This window comes from Cydia strobilella, chromosome 1 (genome assembly GCF_947568885.1).
Source record: "Cydia strobilella chromosome 1, ilCydStro3.1, whole genome shotgun sequence".
NCBI classification, from domain to species: Eukaryota; Metazoa; Arthropoda; class Insecta; order Lepidoptera; family Tortricidae; genus Cydia; species Cydia strobilella.
Window position 1 is genome coordinate 35,114,069 of NC_086041.1, and position 21,753 is coordinate 35,135,821.

Below are 21,753 nucleotides of genomic sequence, written 5' to 3' on the forward strand. Positions count from 1 at the left end.
CACAGAAACTACTTAATTTTTTATATTGTGTAGATTATTGGCAAGTCAAAGAAGAGTTGGTAGGTATAAAAGGCCTTCGCTTCAGCGGTATTGCGCGGCTTAGGCCCGGCCTCTGCCCGTGTATGCAATAAACTAAATTAATCCGGCCGGCCACCGTTTTATATTTATTGGCTGCGGCGTATCTATGCTATATTAGCGGTTATATGTGGTGGCAATGTGGTATTTTTTTTAATTGCTGTAGAATTTGATGTTATGGCATTGGAGTTTTTTTTCTTTATAAGACATACAATAAATAATTAAAAGCTATCAAAATGAACAAGTTTTTACGTGCAATAATACAAGCTCCCAAGTCGGGTTTCAACCAGGCGTCAGATAATGGCTATTTCAATTTTGATTCTTTGTATTAAAGACTAAAAATATTTTCTTTAAATAACTATGTATTACGAATATTACGATTGTTTATGAGACAGTGATCGATTTCTAACGATACGTAATTTAAGTAAAGCTGTTACTCCATTTTGTAGGAGGAAAGTTTTAGCCATTTTTATTAATCAAAAAAAAATATACGATCGACTATTTTCTTACATTTACTTGCATCTTAATCATGATTAGAAGCCCTAACTTTTTAATTTACTACAAATTTCGCTAAAATACGGCCTAAACTCCCGCCACGCCACAAATGATCTCGTAATTATTTTTTAACGCTAATACCTGTAGTAAAACGCTTGTCTGAATGAATTATGCCCAGCGGGCTTAGCACGGTTATTGTCATATTGCGCGTGAAATGGTTATTATCATATTGCGCGTGATAGGACTGCTGTCTTCTAACGTTATTGTAAAAAACTGTCATTTTGCGAGCATGGTACCGGGCTACGATAACAATATCCCGTCGATAATGCAAGTAATCGACAATCTTTTTTTTTCCTTTTCTTGATGGACTTGAGGGCGGTGTTGCCCGTAGCCAATGTCACGTAAAAGGGTAGGAACAAAATAAATGCTCTTAGAGCACGACGCTGTTCGGTGGTTGTTGTAGTTGTCTCGTAAAACCGATAGCTGGATTTTACGAGAAGCACGTGGACTACCGGCCGTTGACTCCAAAATGGTGGTTAAACACGCTTTGAGATTAATTCTCCATTCACTGCACACTACCACATTAGATTATTGTATAATAAAGCTATCGATATTACACTTTAAACAATATTAATGAGCAAAAAACAAAGGAATTAATCACGAGGCTACTATCAAGATGGCGTTCGAACCGGAAGTCTCTAATCGACAATCATTCGTTAGTGACCACGATTGTCTATGCCTAGAGTTTTTGAAAGATCCATTCAATAGGTGGCCTTATTCAATTGTCGGACATGTGTCAGATGAAGTTTGAACGCGAATAGCTAGATTTATTATTACACTTCGAAATTATAGGCCATAACACACCATCGTACCGCACCGTGACCTTGGAGCAATTCTAGAGGGCCCTTTACACTCATGCGCGAATCACGGCGCGAAGCCGCGAACGCGAGTGTGGAGTCTAGTTCGCTATTCAGCGAAATCGACTCCACATTGGCGTTCGCGGCTTCGCGCCGCGATTCGCGCACGAGTGTGGAGGGCCCTTAGGAATAGGGACACAAACAGTGTCCCATATTTCCATGTTTTTCTTTTTTTTTTCATGGAAATATGGGACACTTGGCAACACTGGTGCACGTGTGCGGCAGTCTGTAAGATAGGATCGCACCGTTTTGACGGTTCGGTGCGATAGTATTGAAGCCCACGCCAGTACTACCTATTCCTAGAACTGCACCAAGGTCATTGTGCGACGCCCCCATAAGTAAGAGCGAGAAAGAGATATCGCTTTCTCGCTCTTACTTATGGATGCGTCGTCAGGATCGTAGCAAGTGGAAATCCGTGGTCTCTGCCTACCCCTCCGGGAAATAGGCGTGATTATATGTATGTATGTAAGTTTGTTAAAAACTGTTCTATCACTAATCACTACTATAATTGCATGAAGTTGTCATGGCAACAATGAATGTGTAAAAGTAGATCCAAATTTAGATTAATTAGACACTGTTCATTTGTTATACTTATTTTTGGTAAACTTTAGTTAACAACATTGAAAGATGACACCACCTAACACTGACAGATTAACTACCTAATTAAGCTTAGAATAAATTTAAAAGTGGAAAAATTACTGCCTTGGGTGAGACTTGAACTCACGGCCTTTGGATCGATACTCCAGCGCTCTGCCAACTGAGCCACCAAGACCTCATCGATAGTCAGCAAATCTTCCCACTATATGGGTCTAGGGGACCCTAGCGACATCTACCGTAAGAGTGTTACACTTCTTAAACGGCCACCGGAGTTCCAAGTCATATTGGAAATTCACCAGTTACGATGTGCTACCATTTTTCCTTTAATTTAAAAATCTGGAGTAACGCTCGCATATGTTTCTGCTGCTGTGTGTGTGTGTGTGTGTGTGTGTGTGTGTGTGTGTGTGTGTGTGTGTGTGTGTGTGTGTGTGTGTGTGTGTGTGTGTGTGTGTGTGTGTGTGTGTGTGTGTGTGTGTGTGTGTGTGTGTGTGTGTGTGTGTGTGTGTGTGTGTGTGTGTGTGTGTGTGTGTGTGTGTGTGTGTGTGTGTGTGTGTGTGTGTGTGTGTGTGTGTGTGTGTGTGTGTGTGTGTGTGTGTGTGTTAAGATCATTTCTTACAGGTAGATGTTGCTGAATACTGAGAAACAAAAAAAAACCCCCTGACTTAAAAACGAGAGCTTTCTAAAAGTGACATTATTTTCTCATAATTTGCCAATGAACCGCCATACTAGCCTGCACCACTATACAACTCATGACCTCATCTAATCTATTTTGTTTCTGTTTCAGTCATAACATATTAGAGGACACTCAAATTATCGAGGACATGGAAGACTTATTTAGAAAAGGGATAGTCATAAAATTTAGCTATCGAACAAGAGAGTTATCTGCTTCGAAGAAAAGTTCTTACATTCCGCCTGGAACAAACCTCTCAGCAAGTGGCATGTCCATGCATTTCGAATAGTCAATAGTCAGTGTTTATTTGTAAAATATATGTAGGTGAATCTATTACTGTGTAAAGGATTTTTTTTTACAAACTTAAGTTGCAACGTTGCAATGTATGTATCAAGTCCTGCAAGATAAATTAGACCACACTTCCCTGTATTCGATTGAGCTAAAACTTCACATACACTCTTTAAGTTGGGTGATAACATAATACATTATATAAGTTGGGTGATAACGCAATATTATGGTACAGTCAGCTGCAGAGAAAAAGCACCCCCTGCATACAAATTTAAATTTGTATGAACGTGGGGTACCTTTTCCCTGCAGTACCATCGAATATCTGATGATAGACGCAGGAAGTGGTCATATAGGAGGTCATAGAAGGAGATAAAATAACGCAACCGAATTTGTGTCTGGATTTGTTAGAATTGTCTTGATAAGTATTAGCATAGAGTAACTTATACTAGAGCGGTACTGTCATAGTAAATTTTGTAACCCCAGTAAATTCACTGCCATCTGTCGACACACTTTAAAACTAAAAATGAAGATTTATAAAAATACGATAAAATGTATAGATGATATGAAAAGATGTTAGTAAAATGTAGTCAGTACATTGACACCCGGGTAGGGCACATAATGTTAGTACTTATGAGGTACCTACAGAGGGCTAAAGTTTTTGTGCTCACCAGTTGGCGCCACTGTAGATGTAAATTCTTCTATGCTTATTTTTATAAAATCATTACGTTCTAATATACACAAAGGTATTTTAACGTCTAAATGTGCCATTTTTTCAACTTGTTTAATTTTGCATATATTTTAGTTGGCAGTTTTTATAAACCACTAACATTGATTGAGCTATATCATGTTTACCATGGTTAATCAAAGACGAACAAAGATTTACCACAATTATGAATAAGGAAGGAGTTAAGTAAATTCCCGATAAAAAAGCTTGAAGCCCCTAAAACTTCTTTGCATTGGACATTTTGAAAGACCTCCATCTACACTCGCGCCCCTAGCGGCGGAATTAAACGCGGTAGCCCTCATTACCTACACTAGAGCGGTACTGTCATAGTAAATTTTGTAACCACAGTAAATTCACTGCCATCTATCGACACACTTTAAAACTAAAAATGAAGATTTATAAAAATACGATAAAATGTATTTAAATATGGATAAGTAAATGAGTTTTTTTATTTGCATTAATTATTATTATGATTTTGACCCATGTTCTTTCACTGATATGCGTTAAAATTGTTTTATTGACAAACGAAACCGTCAACGCCATCTATGCGACAGTAGGCCAAAGCTAGTAGCGCCCTATAAACGAGAATCAAATTTTCTTGATTTTCGAAGCATGTTTTTTCCTTAGACTGTATTCATCTATTACGGAGTTATATCTATCTTTGTTACCTACTTATACTTATATTATAATCTATTGCTTGTACCAATTATAATGCCTGCATATCTAATTGAATTTAACATTTTTATAATATGTCAAGAAGCTAATAATTATAACAATAATTTGGAACCCTTTTCAAACTTATTTATTGCTCATAGTATTACAAATTACAAGAATACAGACCCGGTAAGGGCACAGCAATTTTGTTTTGCTGCAACGCACACAGCAATCCTACGGTTTTTTTTGTTTTGTTTTTTATTTTTATTTTGTTTCTTTTATATGTGTGTATTGTGGCAAAAGAATAAATGATTTGTCTATCTATCTACATTTACTTAATAGGTTTGTGTAAATAAACTTCGTTTATTTTCTTGGCAATGGTTGTATTATTTACTCATTTATAATATTATCTCCAGCAGCACAGAGCCGACAATCCGACATTGTTACATATCTGTATCAGAGTTTACATTAGTAAACATAGAAGACTGACAACGCCGCGAGAATTGTCATTGTTGTAAATGGAATTTAAGTTACTTATAGCAAAGACATAATTATGTAACTCCGTATAAGCAAGATAAATAGTGTAAGGAAAAAATGTGCCTCGGAAAGCAAGAAAAAGTTATACTCGAATAGATGGCGCCACACCTTTAGCCTATACTCATCTCATCAAGGGGGGGCAATATTTCTCACTTATAAGATACTAGTTATAAGAAACATGTACCGTTTGTGCCCAAATAAACATTAAAACATTATGTCCTGTCTTTGTTTGTAACATGTATTTTTCTTTGTAGTGCACAATAAATATTTTATTATTATTATTCCACCTACCCAGGGTCTCAGCCAGGTATAAGTAAATTTCTGTCTCATTTACAGAGGGTTCCATTTATAGAGATGAGACTTGAGGTTATTTCAGTTATAGAGGCTTGTTTTGTCTCAGCACTAACAGAGATAATTCAGTGCTAAAGTATCGGGACCGCGCTATGAGTCGGCTATAATAGAGGTACTAAGTACCTAACAGTGACAGATTTATTACGTATAAAGCTAAAATAAAAAATAGGAATAAGCGAAACCTATTCACCTATGTCTAGTCCATTAAAGTTGCGGGGAATGCTGTTTTGTATGAAGATTGCCCGTCTTGAATGTTTACTAGTCTCTACTTGTATAGAAACATAGGTAAATAGTTTAGGTAGGTATTCGTGTGATAGTAAAACATAGGCAACATAAGTATGTATTTATTAAGCTCGCTAGCAACTCCCAAGCGCACACTCTTAGTAACAGCCGGTTTTGTGCATGATGCTTAGGAAGACCTTGAGGAGCGCCTTCCTTAATTTCTCCCTTGATCCAAGAGAAGTTTTCTGGAAGAAATAGAAGGAAATAAGTAAAAGTATGTTCATGTGGCAGCAACGGAGGAAATATTTTCACATGAGAACAGTATATTTGCACCCAAGATATACTAACTAATCGCCGGGAACAATCATTTGTCTTTATGTCTGTAAACAAGGCGCAGATTAGATTAGAACTGGGTGCCTTATTTAAACCTAATATTGCATTCCCAGATTATGTATCTCAGAGGTACCTAACTATCAAACAATAGGTACCTATCTCATTGCACAATACAGCCACACTCATACTCATTCAAAAGAGTAAAAGTTAACTAAGACAGACCTAGTGGAGCGTTACAGTTTTTTTTATGTCTAGTACTTAATTCGGTACTCAAAAGAACCTACCTTCTATTTACAGCTATTACAAATTGCTTCAATAGCTACTGGCTCACAGTAGTCTGACCAATGGACTAGTTGCCATCAGCTAGCAGGTGTTATTACACCTGTTAGAACCTAAAACAAAAAAGTATCTACCTAGATGTAAGTTTTTCAAGTAGATTTTCCCCCTTAGGTTAGGATTTGAATGTTGAGGTAAAAAGTAGCTTAGTAATGTAACCTAACCTAGGTTAATAGCATAAGTAAGAGATTGTGCAACAGATATCTTAACATACTAACTTTTACATTTATAATGTGAGGTAGTATTTAAGAGTTTAGGAGCATTGTTATCGAGACGTTTGTTTGACAGACATGTAAACTTTACGAGAAACACTGCAATTTGATAGCTTTACCTTTTGGTGTTGTAGTAATCCATCACCGTTTTGACTTTTGAGGCTCGGCGTTAAGTTCGGCACATAACTGTAAATATGCGAAATGCCCGAAATTCTTCGTCTGGCATATCAGACGGGTTGTAAGAGTGTCTTGATAAAGCTATGCACGAGATTTTTAGACGCTCTTTTTCTTTAACAGCAACCGCGAGTAGTAATAATAAAATTTGACTTTCCTGCAAAGAAAACATTGACAATATATATACAGCGGAACATTGTAACTAATAACTCAATATCATAGTAAAACTGATATTTACCCGTAATTTATACCTTAAAATTGGTTTATTCAATAATTTTGCTTTCACGACAAGGCTTATCGTCACCTAAGAAGCACGTAGATAGAATTAACGAAGTTGAACTGTCAAAATGGGACAATGTGTCAAATTATCCAACGACGGCAACGACTATGTTATGCAAATTGTCGTCTGTCAAGCTCCTGTCATCTACCGCTGTCATTCTGTCATCTACCGCTGTCATTCTGTCGTCTACCGCTGTCATTCTGTCATCTACCGCTGTCATTCTGTCATCTACCGCTGTCACTCTGTCATCTACCGCTGTCAGATGTGGATAACTATCACGATTTCGCCCTATCACGGCCTTGTCACGCTACCATGCTAAGCCCGCAGATTACCCCGTCCAAGTGAAGAAGGTCGCAACATTGTTCGGGCCCGGTGCGCGTGCGTCTTTTGTATCGGTATTATACTTGTGGAGCGCTTAAGCCTCGCCCATTTATCATTTTAGGAGAGGGTTCAATTTTTCAGCTCGATGTTATTCGTTTGAAACAAACGATATTTAAGGTATTAATAAATTAAATGGGGGTTAAAATATTGTTTTGTCGGAACGAGGAAAAATAAGGTGAAAGTAAAGGAATTTAGCCGGCATCCATATATATGAAATATTCTCGAATTTGCAACACGGAAGGAAATTACAACGATATCTTTTTGTTATTAATGACTGAATTTGATTTTTAGACATTTTTAGATTATCCGATTACTGAAGGTAAAAGAACAGTGTTATGAAGCAGCCACTTTCAGGAAGGGGTTTGATTTTTTTTTAAATAAATTGAGTAACTACAGGTTTTGTTTTCGTAGCAATACCGATTTCCTACAGTTAACAGAAAGTCCCCCGTTTCCGTTTCTACGTGGCAAAGGTGTATGTATTCAATCCTATAGTTAACAGAAAGTCCCCCAATAAAAAAATCTAACTTAAAATCATTAGTAAAATATATATTTTTTGGTCTGAAAATCTACGGAAGCATTTTCTGATCGCAATTCTTCATAGCCGCGCAATAGTCGCTAGAAGGGAATCACATTCGGAAATATGGCGCGGAACATGCTATCGCTCAGGCTTACATACAATATGGTATTACAGTTACCCGACTACATGGGTCAATGGTATTTTATACAATCATGATATAATAGAGCTTTTCAGTCGAGTACTCAGTAAGCTTCGTTGTGTTGTGTTGTTGTTCGTGTGTTTGTTCGTTAGTTGTAGGTACGAGATTAAAAAGCTTGATTATATCACTATTGTATACAATACTTTTTCTACGAATCATCTAAAATAATACTTTTTTTTTACTAAAAAACCTAAATAGGTAAATAATGAAAATTGGTATGGTAGTGGTATTGGTATTGGTTGGTATAGTTGGTTGGTGGTATTGGAATTGGTATGGGTGGTATTGGTATTGGTATTGGTGGTGGTTGGTGGTGGTATCTCAGTAGACAAAAATAGTCGCGCGCTTATGTCTTTTCTTTTTTTATTTAGTGATGTTGCGTTTCTTACAAGGCTCCGTTTAGCTTTATGTAAGAGTTAAGTCATGCTATTTTCTTTTAGTTCTGATCTGATTAGTAATATTTTTCGGCTATTCTGAAAAGAGACCCTAGTCACATCATTTTAACGGCCCGCCTACAAAGCAGGAGCTCCATCGGATCTTGGTAAGGGCATTTATTTCTATGTTTCTCACAAATATTTGTTCTATGTATACGTTTTTATATTACCATCATTCGCTTGCCCTTGTCCCATTCACTTGGGGTCGGCGCAGCATCTTTTTCTTCCATACCTCTCTGTCGCCCGTCATCTCATTATTCACTAGCGTTCGTTTCATATCATCTCTCACACAGTCCATCCACCTTATCCACGGTTTTCCTCTCCTCGTACCTCCCTCCACATTCATTCGTAATACCTTTCTCGTCACATGACTTTCATCCCTTTGCATCACATGCCCGTACCACGCTAGGCGATTTGCCCTTACTTTTTCGGTTATGGGTGCAACTTTCAGGCTTACTTTTATATACCTACTCATTCCTTATCCTATCCATTCTCGTCACGCCATACATTCATCTTATATACGTATATATATATATATACCTTATGTATTATATTGTATTGTGGGCAATAGATCTTATTGAGCTTGTGTAAGATTGGCCTTGTAATATATTTTTTTGTTTAGCTATTAACAAATCTGTCTTTGGTGTTCTATATGGTTAACAAACATGCGTAGTGAAACTGCAATATTTTATTAAAACAGATACTTATTTATCAAAATGTCCGGTGGTCCACTATCTTTTGAAAACAGAGCTAGAAGCCTTTTCCTTTAGAAGCATCCAATATGATAGCGACATCGGTATTATTTCACAAGCTGTCCCCGCAAACGCTCAAATTGGATTCCTTCAATGAACCAATCAATAACGAACATTTTATACTTCGTCGTAATATACTGCATCATAAAATTAACTTTGCGCAATCGGAACAGAGCTGAAATCGGTGTAACGCAAAATAAAGATACGACATTGTGAAATTTTTCTCAAGCTAAAATGGCGGTTTATGTTTGGGACTTTTGTTTTTTTACTAGTTTCTGCCGCGACTTTGACCGTGTAGACTTCACTTTACTTCCTTAAGGAAATAGTCCGGTTTAAAAAGTATTTCCTATAGTAAAACTACAACGGTAACATTCAAATAACTAACGCAGCGAACTAGACCGACTAGAGACGCAGAGAAATCTGACTAGAGCTCAAAATGTAAGGGAGTGCCGCAAGCAGGCGTGGCTCACTCCGATTTCGTCGCGTCGCTACAAGTAGGTACATGCGGCCCACACCAATTTTGGTGTCTAGCCATAGTGGTTGCCGCGCACCGCTACGGAACGGACGCCTGTTCGCGCTGGCGCCACCTAGCGGTCATATCTGTCGTAATAGACGCATTTTGTTAAAGAGTGAATCTTCTGCAACTCAAGCAAGCAAGCAACTTAACTGTACTTATATTGTATTGCCGCGCAAGAAGTTTGACTTACTTATAATTTTATTTTAGTCGCCTATGGCACTGAGAGCTCAGATCCATAACATACCTAGATCAAAGTAATAACCTGATAGTACAATCATAATAAGCCTCCTAGCATCCAATAAGTAGCTATTTTAGCTTACGGGCTGATTTTAGAGCTCCGCACAAAACTGTTCGCGGAGCTCTTATGAGATCGTCGGTCTTGCAAATCGGTTAAATACGGGTTTTCTTAAAGACCATTTGATGTAGGTACCTAAAATTTGGAACAGTTATAGCATGTACCATCACTAACATTGTGAATAAGTCAAAACCGCTTATTTCTGATTTCAGGGGGAAATTTAGGGGGTTGAGAGGGGCAGGCTGAATTTTATTTTTGATGTAGTTTTTTTTCACCAGAATTAGACAGAATTTGGTGAATAATATATACAGTTCTACAAAATCTTCCACGGAATTTGTAAAAAAGTATGATATTGTCGTAAGTTAACGGAAAATGAAATTTTTTGTTCCAAATTGGGACTTTATTCCGCCCCGCTCTTTAAACCAGGGACCGGCCCGCTATCCCTTATCGGGGTTTTATAAGGGTATTGCATAAGGCTTAACTCACCATACCCTTTGCCAGACGAAACCCTTTGTTTTGGTTTTAAAAACCCTTATATAAAGCTACCACATTTGAGCAATCGGTAGCCCAAATACCCTTACAAAACCCTTATCATCCGCTCACCAACACCTTGCATATTGCTTATAAGGGTTAGCCTTATAAAGGGCTTCCCTTTTAGCATATAAGCTTGCTAATTTAAGTCGTCTACCTTGTTCATAAAGCACACATTACTTCGAATCGGCGGCGACGGCGGCGTTCTTTGACTAGGCACGTATTTTCTTTCCTTTTCATACACTACCGTACATATATACTAATCCTGTCTCTTTCACGCAAAGGGAAACCTTTATAAAAAGCGCTTAAAGATAAGGGTAACCCTTATTAAGAGCTAGCCTTATTTTTGGTTAGCTTTTCGGTAAGGGTTAGTCAAAGGTAAGGGTATGAATGGGCTTGCAGTTCAAAAGGGAAAGTCTTTCAATGTGTTAGCCGTGTTTAAGTGTCGCCCATTGAAAGGGTTTTATCGCGGAAAGGGTTAAACTGGTCCCTGTTAAACTTACCAATTTTTATCAAAATTTGTCGAAAAAAAACTACAAATAAATTAAAATCGATCCTTCGACACGATTATATTCGATTATGCTCGCTCGATACAAGATTTAATGTAAAATGTCTGATACATCGGCACACACACACACACACACTGACACACTTAAACAACAAATTCCCCAAGTAGGTTACCTGGCCATGGTATTTCTTCATTAGCCCTTCCCGCCTTAACTTTTTCTGAACTTCCGAGTTTCCATCAACAAAATGAAGGTACGTGCTTAAAATCAAACTTGCCCGTAATGGATTTGAGATTTAACACTAATTTCGGCTCGTAAATTAAGATTGCTCGAGTCGCATAACTAAGAAATGTCATGTGACATCACTTTTCCACGTGTTTTGTATAACGAAACTTCCGTGAGACACAGACATATTAAATATATTAAACGAACCGAAAACGCGGTAAAACTTGGAGTATGAATTGATTCATGAATGAAAGATGCGCTTTTCGACCTAAAATACGTGAGTGACCCGTTATTAAATATATTTAATAAAAATGGCAATATATTGTATGATAATGGTTCCATCTATTTTTAATACTTTTAAACATTTTCTAAGGGTTCAATATGTTTTATTAATGCTTTAAATTTACTTTTATTACTAAAACTGCGGTCAGGTTTTTTATTTTCATACGCAAATAACTATAATGAAAAATAATATTTAATGTCATCCACAAATTGACGGTTCTGGCAGCGTAGTATCGTATGGGGGTTCATTAAGTAATTTAAGTATACATAAATGTTTTTATAGTGACAAACGAAACTGTTTACCTTCAGAGAATGTTGAGTTAATGACCAATGTTGTAATGTAATGTCATCACTATCACAAACCAAATAAAATGTCATGTGCAATCTGTTTCTGTATAGTTTTATACAAATCTCACGTCATCATCATCTTCCTCGCGTTATCCCGGCATTTTGCCACGGCTCATGGGAGCCTCGGGTCCGCTTGACAACTAATCCTAAGAATTGGCGTAGGCACTAGTTTTTACGAAAGCGATTTGCCATCTGACCTTCCAACCCAGAGGGGGAAACTAGGCCTTGTTAGGATTAGTCCGGTTTCCTCACGATGTTTTCCTTCACCGAAAAGCGACTGGTATAAATATCAAATGATATTCCGTACATAAGTTCCGAAAAACTCATTGGTACGAGCCGGGGGTTTGAACCCGCGACCTCCGGATTGAAAGTCGCACGCTCTTACCGCTAGGCCACCAGCGCTTATACAAATCTCACGTAATTTTCGATATACGTACGAACACGACTATCGATATCGATTTAAAAATGTTTCTAACACTAGCTAGATTGCGACAGTATTTTGTTTTGCCGCGAAAATTCCGGGCTCTGGTTATTAGTCTTCTTTATTTAAAATACTTCCCAGGTAGCAAAGTGACGTCAGCGACGTCTCAATGACGTCATTATGACGTCATAAAGACGTCGCTGACGTCATTATGACGTCATAAAGACGTCGATGACGTCATAATGACGTATAAATGCTGCCTGGGTTATAAAGGTAAGTATGTCGCAGTAGTCATAAATGTGGATTTGAAACTTAATCACCCCTTGGAACGCAAGTCAGACGCATCAAATACCTTATTAAGCCAACACGTTTAATTACCTAATCTTAATTGCTGACGTGGCCCTAATAAATTTCATATTAAAATCCTCGGAGCAACGGTAGACGGTAATATTATCTGTGAAATTATTATAAGAATAAATTACAACGGGAATACTTTAATTATATCAATTTGTAAACTTACCTATACTTTACTAACTCAAATATTCTTTTTGTCAGTATTAGAGATGTGTTTGTGGAAAGTGTCACAAAGTTGAAAAAGTTCTCGGAAATTTCATAGGAAATTAAGAAAACTTTCAATTCATTAAATCACATTTACAAACGGGTCTATCGCGAATTTATTTTGTTACCTTTATTTACCGACGTTTCGACACAGGTTTCACTGGTCGTGGTCGCGGCTAACTGACGTCCCAGCAAAATGTCAAAACAGAGATTTGTGTGACTACCCCACGAAAAGTGTATTTAAAGTTTGAGGTAGACATCACATTTTCAAACCCACTACACATAAATGTTAATTATTGTCAATAGTCCGACACGCAACTCTCACAACATCCGCGCACACATCCGAAGATAAATCCCTTGGCTTTAACTTCTGGATCACTGGTCCCCAAGTTGCCGATAAGTTAAAACCATCTTCCCTATAAAAAACGGAAAATTTCGATCCCCATACAAAAACATGAGAATATTCCGACATTTTTCAATATGAATACTTTTTAATTTTGGAAGCTTTCAAACGGCACATCAGTAGTCAATACTATAGTCAGAGTATTAGACAAAATTAAAGAGTAGTCGGACAAAACAGTGTCTCAGTTAAAGAGCGGTCATTTAACGCCACTACTGAAAAACTGCGCCAAACGACTAGCCATTAATTCCGGCCCCGCTGCACCGCGGAAAAAAAGGTAAAACAGCATTAAACGGAGCGTCGCTCTCTTACCTCATTAATTTTCATCTTTCCGCTACCTCACATAACTCGAGCGAGTCGAGCGAGTCCGGCCGATAAGGCGAAACACTAACCCGCTTTTATTAAATCTCGTCTGTCGCTGCCTGATAGGACGCCATGTTTATCCTCAAAACAACGCTTTTTACGCTCAGAGTATTCCTATTTTTTTGTTTCCATTTTAATTCCATTTCTGTAACGTTCGAAATGTTAACGGTTAATTTATTTGCCTCAGAACTTTGAATCGCGGATGTGATTTACCAAATTATGTCAGGTTACGTATGTAAGTAGGTATAAAGGCGTCGTGTCCGCTGTCTCGTCAAAATAGAGGGAAACTCGCTGAATCGAGGAAATTTAAATTTTAGGAGCGAGTATGCAAACTAAGAACAAATTTTAGAAAATTCCCGCTCCTTTGCCAAAGAAAAACCGAGGGCAGCAAAAAAACAAACTTTCTTACAGACTAATGAAATATGGAATTCTTATTCGTAATTTCACTACCCGCTCAAAGTAATAATGTAAATGTGATCTATGTGAAATTTCGCGACCAAGATTTGCCGCTGTGGAATAAAGTCTGCGAGTCGAGGAGGCCATACACTCGTGTTCAATTCCAGTCGGAGCGCCTTTAGCTGCATTCCATTAAGCATCGAGTGTTAAGGATTATTAGATGCAGCCTGCAGGCACTAGAGCGCGGCGCAGCGCGGGGCGGGCGGCGGGCACTCAGGCGTGCCAATGATTGGGTCTACCAAATGGCGCTCGCGTAGAGTCCGGACAAGAGCTCTTTGCGCCGCCGCTGCCCGCAAGCTTGTGCTTGTTATTCTATGCAAATCACCGGCCCCCGTTGCCCGACGCGGCTAAACTGGCATTTCGGAGATTCGAGTTTTTATGCAAACAAACCTAAGTTATTCAAGTACGCCCTTGCACGGCGCTCGCATACAGAAATGCCCTAAACGTTTATACGCTCCGTGTTTTGGTATTTTCGAGATTCCGACAATATTTGCTACACGTTTTGTTTTTTAATCGGTTGATTTGGCGTTTATCGGTTACCTGCTTTTGAAGCTAAAGAGCTCTGAGCAGAGATTGCATATTCAGCTCATAGATTGCTTTAAAATTACCCTTCCTTTTATAAGTTTATTACAGGTTTATTGAAGACGTTCAACTGCTGAGACTTTATTAAAATAATGCGAAGCGAACGTGACTTCACGTCGAAGAAGAAGCCAAATCTGTTCACGCAAAGTTGTTTGCTGAAGAAAACCGAGTGGATGTTTTTCTAAATTTATGCGTGCGAGGGCGCGGTCAATAAATACGTATAAAGGAGGAAATATGGAAGAAATGCGGGGGTAGTAAGAATTTAGAGGCGCATACAGTAACGAGGTGGCACATGCCGAGTTAGGTGCTCCGTATTTTTGTGCGTTAGAGTGTCTGGCACGCGGCCAGAGCCTTGATCCACAACTTTATCCCCTGAGTACCTAAATCAGTATTATTTTTGCTCGAGATCACGACAAACAAACGAACGTTAAGTCGCAAGTCGTAATTCTTTAAGTGTGTTTATTATGAGAATACTGCGGGAGTGTGTTTATTATTGATCAACAATTAATTAAATTAGGTACCTACTTAAGTACATCTAAGATGGCCCATTATTTACTTTTCTTATTTTTAATATGAACTTAAAGTCAGGTACAAACAACGGACCATAAAATTTTCCCCATTTCGTGAATTAAGTAAGCATAACGGCAGTGTTTTAGAAAAACAAACCGCTATTTCATCGGTCGTTTAAAAACAAAAGACAACCGCAAATGCAAGTCTCCGGAAAATCGACTGTAAACTTTCCAAAGCTCATATCTGCATTAAAAAGCGAAACCAACTCACCGCTCAAGGGATAAAGTTAAAAATAACACGAAGAGAATGCAGCCCGTATTTCAACAGAGCTAATCCATCTGCACTGCCATAGTCTATCCGATGTAACGAGTGAATAATTACACAATGATTCCTATTACAAATGCAAAAATGGGACCCGTGATGCATACGTAATGCTGGCGCGAGTGAGGAGAGACTTGATGGATTAACCGGTCCAGCGTTCAAAATGAGGTTTAATGCGAAAAGTTGGAACTTTTTTAACTTAGCGAGGTTCTCGATTCATATAAGCGGAAAGTCCACTTATCTAAATGGAGTGTATGATTAGCTTTACGTTTTAGTTTTTGACGTAGACATTATTAATAATCATGTTTTCAGATTTATTAGTGACTAAGGTGCTAACATATATTCTAAATAAGCCTATATTGTAAACACTTACATTTTCTAGTAGGTCATACAAGAATGATAGCGGAATTTAAGAAAAATCTCGAATTCTAGGCCGAATCACCAATCCATATGGACGCAGCAAGGGCATAACCTCAATAAGTCGCAACACAGGAAATAAAATGCGTCTGTACGGGACAGCCCGTGGAATGCTCCTTAACCAGAACCGAGGGCTAGCCAAGAAAATGCCAATGCCAATGTACGATTGTCATGGTAGGCCTACTTGGCTCCTTTAAGATGCCAAGATAAGGAGGGTATATTTGTATATTTGAAAGAATAATAAAAAATGGGCAATATTGTCCGTCGCCTGCAACCTTGAGACAAGCGCCGAGCGAGCGCCTCCGGCGAACAGCCTAATGGCTGCACAGACAGACATCTGCATACGGCCTCAACGTCTCACAACACAACCACCAATATCTGCCAATGTGTAAGGAAGGTTTAACAAAATAGGCAATCTCGGCCGTCGCCTATGACCTTGGGACAAGCGCCGAGCGAGCGCCTCCGGCAAGCAGCGGTAATGGCTGCACAAACAGACATCTGCATACCGCCTCGACGTCTCACAACTACCAATGTCTGCCAATGTGTAAGGAAGATTTAAAATAATAGGCAATCTCGGCCGTCGCCTATGACCTTGGGACAAGCGCCGAGCGAGCGCCTCCGGCAAGCAGCGGTAATGGCTGCACAAACAGACATCTGCATACCGCCTCGACGTCTCACAACTAGCAATGTCTGCCAATGTGCAAGGAAGATTTAAAAAATAGGCAATCTCGGCCGTCGCCTGTGACCTTGGGACAAGGGCCTAGCGAGCGCGGAGGGCAAGCAGCAGTAATGGCTGCACAAACAGACATCTGCATACGACCTCAACGTCTCACAACTACCAGTGTCTGCCAATGTGTAAGGAAGATTTAAAATAATAGGCAATCTCGGCCGTCGCCTGTGACCTTGGGACAAGGGCCAAACGAGCGCGGAGGGCAAGCAGCGGTAATGGCTGCACAAACAGACATCTGCATACGGCCTCAACGTCTCAGCTACCAATATCTGCCGGTGTCTGATACTAAGTACTTTTTATTTTTGATGTTCTTTTTCAATGTCATCCGATAGTTGCGAGTAGTGCGAAATCTGGTTTTTTTTATTCAATTATTATTTAATTTATTTATGCATGATTTTTCTTAATTTTTGTAATCATAAATTATATCGTTTGAACACCGGAAAAAATAAAAATACTTTTGTAAACCTTCACATTACAAAACATAAATTTTATTAAAAAGTATTTGGCGCGGATTCGACAGAGCGTGATGACGTCACACGTTGGACGGTCCAACTGACGTTTGGTACTAATGACACTTATGTGAACTGATCTGTCGAACGCGTGACGTCACGTGACGTTTCGCGCGTTTCGCTCGCTAGGTTTTCGCAATTTTTGTACTTTTTATTTATTATTTTTCGCAATTTAATGATAATTTAATAAAGGAAATGCATTTGTAACATGATATAACGGTAACAAACATCCGAATAAAAAGTATTTCGTTCAAATATAAACTTTCATGTCTTGCCATGATGACAATCGTTGATAGACAAAACCCAGGTAGCATTTATACATCATTATGACGTCGGCGACGTCATTATTACGTCATAATTACGTGATTATGACGTCGCTGACGTCACTTTGCTACCTAGGAAGCTGACTGAAACGTAAAATAATGTAATTAAATAGCCACGTGATGTGACTGCTAGTAACATCCATCCCGATACATTGTTTTTTCGATTGGCATTTGTCGATGTTTAAATATGATTGTCATTTTGGCAAGGCCGCCAGTTCTGACACGTCACCTGCTTTCAAAATCAGCCGAATTACTCCATTTTCAACAATAGCATTTTACTTAACAATGGCCTTTCAACCAGCGATCGTTTCAAATGTAAAAATCGGTGCGCAGTACTCGTACTATGTGTACGCGCGCGGCGCACGAGCGTAGGGTAATGTTATGCGGGGCTCCGGGCCTAATTAGCCTTTGTTATTTTATGCTAATCCGTTTCCACCTCGATTAGCGAGGCACGTTTAGCTGCTCTTTGGATCACTACCGCCCACTTCATGAATTTTGTGGAGCAGATATTTCCCAGATTTTTTTACGAAGCATCGAGTAGCGGGTATCCAAAATCTCCATGTAGTGATATTCGCTGAGATTTCGTTTGTGTAAACTAGTTCGACGAAAATATGATATTAGTACGTGTTTTCAAGCTGCGTTATGCTAAGAAACAATAGAATCACTTTATTTACCTATCCTCGTTCAGCGTGAAGTGATTCTATTTATTGGTTCTTAACAATCACATCCTAAGCATTCTCGGTCATCTCTGGTGGAAATGCAGCTTAAACGTATGTGTTGTGCTCGCTCGTTGCACGTGATAACAATTATAGAATAGAATAGAATAGTTTTTATTCGTAAACACACAGACAATAGACATATATTAAAAGAACATAGAGAAAATAAAGTGTCACGAAATGGCCCCATCTCAGCATGCTGCTGGCGACTTCCAGCGCTGATCTTCCGATGAGACCATCAGGTGAGAATCACGGAAGGTAACAGACAAAAAGAAAGCAACATAAAATAAAAAAACATAAATTATATACTTATTTCTGTGAGATTAATGGTTTGTTTTACTACTAAGAACAGATACCTAATACTTTTTGTTATTGCTTTATACTGTTCTTACGTTGAAACAAATCCAAAATATCAAAAATATAAAATTTTATCACCTTCAACTCGGGTAGTAAGGTAAAAAAGGGCTTTTCCCACGTCAAAGCTTCGTCTTACATGTCAGGCACGTCTCGTTATGGAAATGCTTTCAATAAGGGTTAGGGCGATAATTTTATGACGCCGATTGACGTGCGATTATGTAAAGTTGGCGGTTAACTGCAGCCGGGTCGTGAGGTGGCAGCTTTATTCTGTATTAAGTATATTTAATTTTATTAAGTTTAATGCTGAAAAGTGTGGCTTTTCAGCATTAAATTTAATGCTGAAAATTATTAAGTTTAATGCTGAAGAGTGTGGCTGAAGCGCTGGTGGCCTAGCGGTAAGAGCGTGCGACTTTCAATCCGGAGGTCCCGGGTTCAAACCCCCGGCTCGTACTAATGAGTTTTTCGGAACTTATGTACGAAATATCATTTGATATTTATACCAGTCGCTTTTCGGTGAAAGAAAACATCGTGAGGAAACCGGACTAATCCTAACAAGGCCTAGTTTCCCCCTCTGGGTTGGAAGGTCAGATGGCAATCGCTTTCGTAAAAACTAGTGCCTACGTCAATTCTTAGGATTAGTTGTCAAGCGGACCCCAGGCTCCCATGAGCCGTGGCAAAATGCCGGGATAACGCGAGGAAGATGAATGCTGAAAAGTGTGGCTGCGAGGTAGTGTGGCTGGCCTTGACATTGAGGCTTGTTTACATTGATTAAGTGTTTATTGCTAACTTGCGTTTAGTGGCAAAAATATAAACTCGCAATAAACACTAATTTTAAACAGCCCCAATTTGAAAGCCAGCCACACATACACGTGCATCCGAAGGCTGCAATTACTGCTTATCTATGCTATATAAGGACCAACTTATCTTCGATAATTATTTTATCGTATTATTTTGGTAGAAAGTTTCAGAGTAGTGTTATCGGACTTCCGGGTATCAAATTTCAATTATGGATATTTCTAAACGTAACCCGTCTTCATATTTGTCTTGAATATAGAAACACTTAAGTTCTAAAATACATATTGTAATAAAAACTATTTACCTACTTATAAAGTGAAAATTTTCGTACAATTAAGTAACCTAACAATTAAGTAAAACAATTAAGTAACCTAACCTAACAATATTGTAACAATATCTCCTAAACTGGTGTAATTAAAATGTAATTAAATTCGATTAAAATGAAACGTTTATCCATACTCAACAATTAATTATTTACTATTTGTATCACGCAAGAGTTTGATATAAACCCTAGTGCAGTAACAGTTTAGTCCACGTCGTCATGTGAGAAAACTTAATTACATGAGCTCTAGGGCAGTAAGTCACAGTCAGGTCGCCATTACACGCACCCGGGGCAAGTTATGACGTCACAAGCCCTTTCCGAGTATTCATAGAAGGCTGTCACGTAGTTTGTTGGGTATTTATCTGTGAGATGTTGCTTGGTTAAAATAGAGAATAGCTAGCCATACACGCACGGATTTTCCTGTCGGATCTGCCTGAAAGATGTGTCTGGCGGACACATCCGTCAATGTGTGGCGAGAAATAGACACAGATTTGTCCGCCAGATGCCCGTCCGCTGCCCATCTGTGTCTATTTCCCACACATTGACGGATGTGTCCGCCAGACACATCTTTCAGGCAGATCCGACGGGCAATCCGTGCGTGTATGGGTAGCTAATAGGTATGCAGTGAATGAAATAACATTTATTTTAATTACAGATTGAGTTTGTCCGAGTATATTATACACTATAAGGTTTTGGAATTGTAATATTTGAATTAACAAAATTTCTTGTTGAATTAAGGCATAAAATGTCACAGCGTAATTAGAACAAGCTCGCGCGTTAAACAAATATCGTTATAACCGTCGCGTCGTTTTCAAGCGGGGCGGTGAAATAAGTGATCTACTTTTATAGCTTTAAATTGGGTGAATAGGGGAGCATTGAAATGATTTTAAGCTTAAAAGTGCCTTAAGGGGCCCACTGACTATCAGTCCGCCGGACGATATCGGCCTGTCAGTTGTTCGGAACTGTCAAATTTTTGTTCTAAAGGGGCCCACTGACTATCAGTCCGCCGGACGATATCGGCCTGTCAGTTGTTCGGAACTGTCAAATTTTTGTTCTAACTGACAGGCCGATATCGTCCGGCGGACTAATAGTCAGTGGGCCCCTTTATAATTGGGTCAAGCAAGTTGATGTTAAGTCTGTCTTTTGTACGTTATGTTCTTATGTAGGTATACAATGAAGAGTCAAGAAATAAATGTTAATGTAGGATTGTCACTTAATTTTTATTTAAGAAGTTTTTTCTTAACTCATATATGGATTTCTCATACATCAAAATATTTATCAGTACGGTTTTTACTCACTATTATTTTTAGTCGCTCTTGGCGACATGTTTCGCTCGGGCACGCCCGCGCGGGCAGTGCACGACGTACAACCGCCGCGGACACTCGTGCCTGAGGATGGTTTCCCAAAGAATCCGAAATGTCGCCAAAAGCGACTAAAAATAATAGTGAGTAAAACCGTACTGATAAATATTTTGAAATATGTCTCACGATAGTTTAAGTGCGATTCTCATACATCATAATGATGTTAAGGAAAATTGCATGCATTTTTTTTATAAATAAATATTCATGCCATCTTTTATACGAAATGATAATATTATAAACGCGAAAGTAACTGTCTGTCTGTGTTACCTCTAGTTGTTGTTACCTCTAGAAGTTGCTAAACCGATTTAGATGAAATTTGGTATGGACATAGTTTGAGGCCCGGGAATGGACATAGTATAGTTTTTATCAATCATCATCATTCCACGCAGACGAAGTCGCGGGCAAAAGCTAGTCTGCAATAAAACTAACCCAAATTATGAAACAACTTGAAAATATCATAGATACAGAAACATCCTTAAACCACGGACAGCAGAGATAACTGTACGTGTACGGACGTGTATATGTCATTTAATATCGTCTTATTGCTACCGCCCGTTTTACGGACGCCAGTGTACGTCGGCAAATAATTGCAACTTGTGTACGCCTTTACGATTGGGTGTAGTTTTAAGTCCTCGCCAGTGTAATTGAGCTTTGTCCTTTGTCCAATTAATTGATAGGATGTGTTTAGTTTAATTGAGTATTTGTTTGGGCTATATTAATCCCCACAGAACCTCTAGTATATTCGATAGCGTGACGAGTTCGC

The 21,753-nt window shown here is 38.7% G+C and overlaps 1 protein-coding gene and 1 long non-coding RNA gene across 4 annotated transcripts in view; one reads left to right on the plus strand and one right to left on the minus strand.

Annotated features, from left to right (window-relative positions):
* LOC134745394 (uncharacterized) overlaps positions 1–21,753 on the plus strand; it is a 214,409-nt gene that overhangs the window by 40,187 nt on the left and 152,469 nt on the right. The gene's annotated exons all lie outside the window — the stretch shown is intronic.
* The window catches only part of LOC134745227 (CUGBP Elav-like family member 4), a 329,485-nt gene that overhangs the window by 39,538 nt on the left and 268,194 nt on the right, over positions 1–21,753 (minus strand). The gene's annotated exons all lie outside the window — the stretch shown is intronic.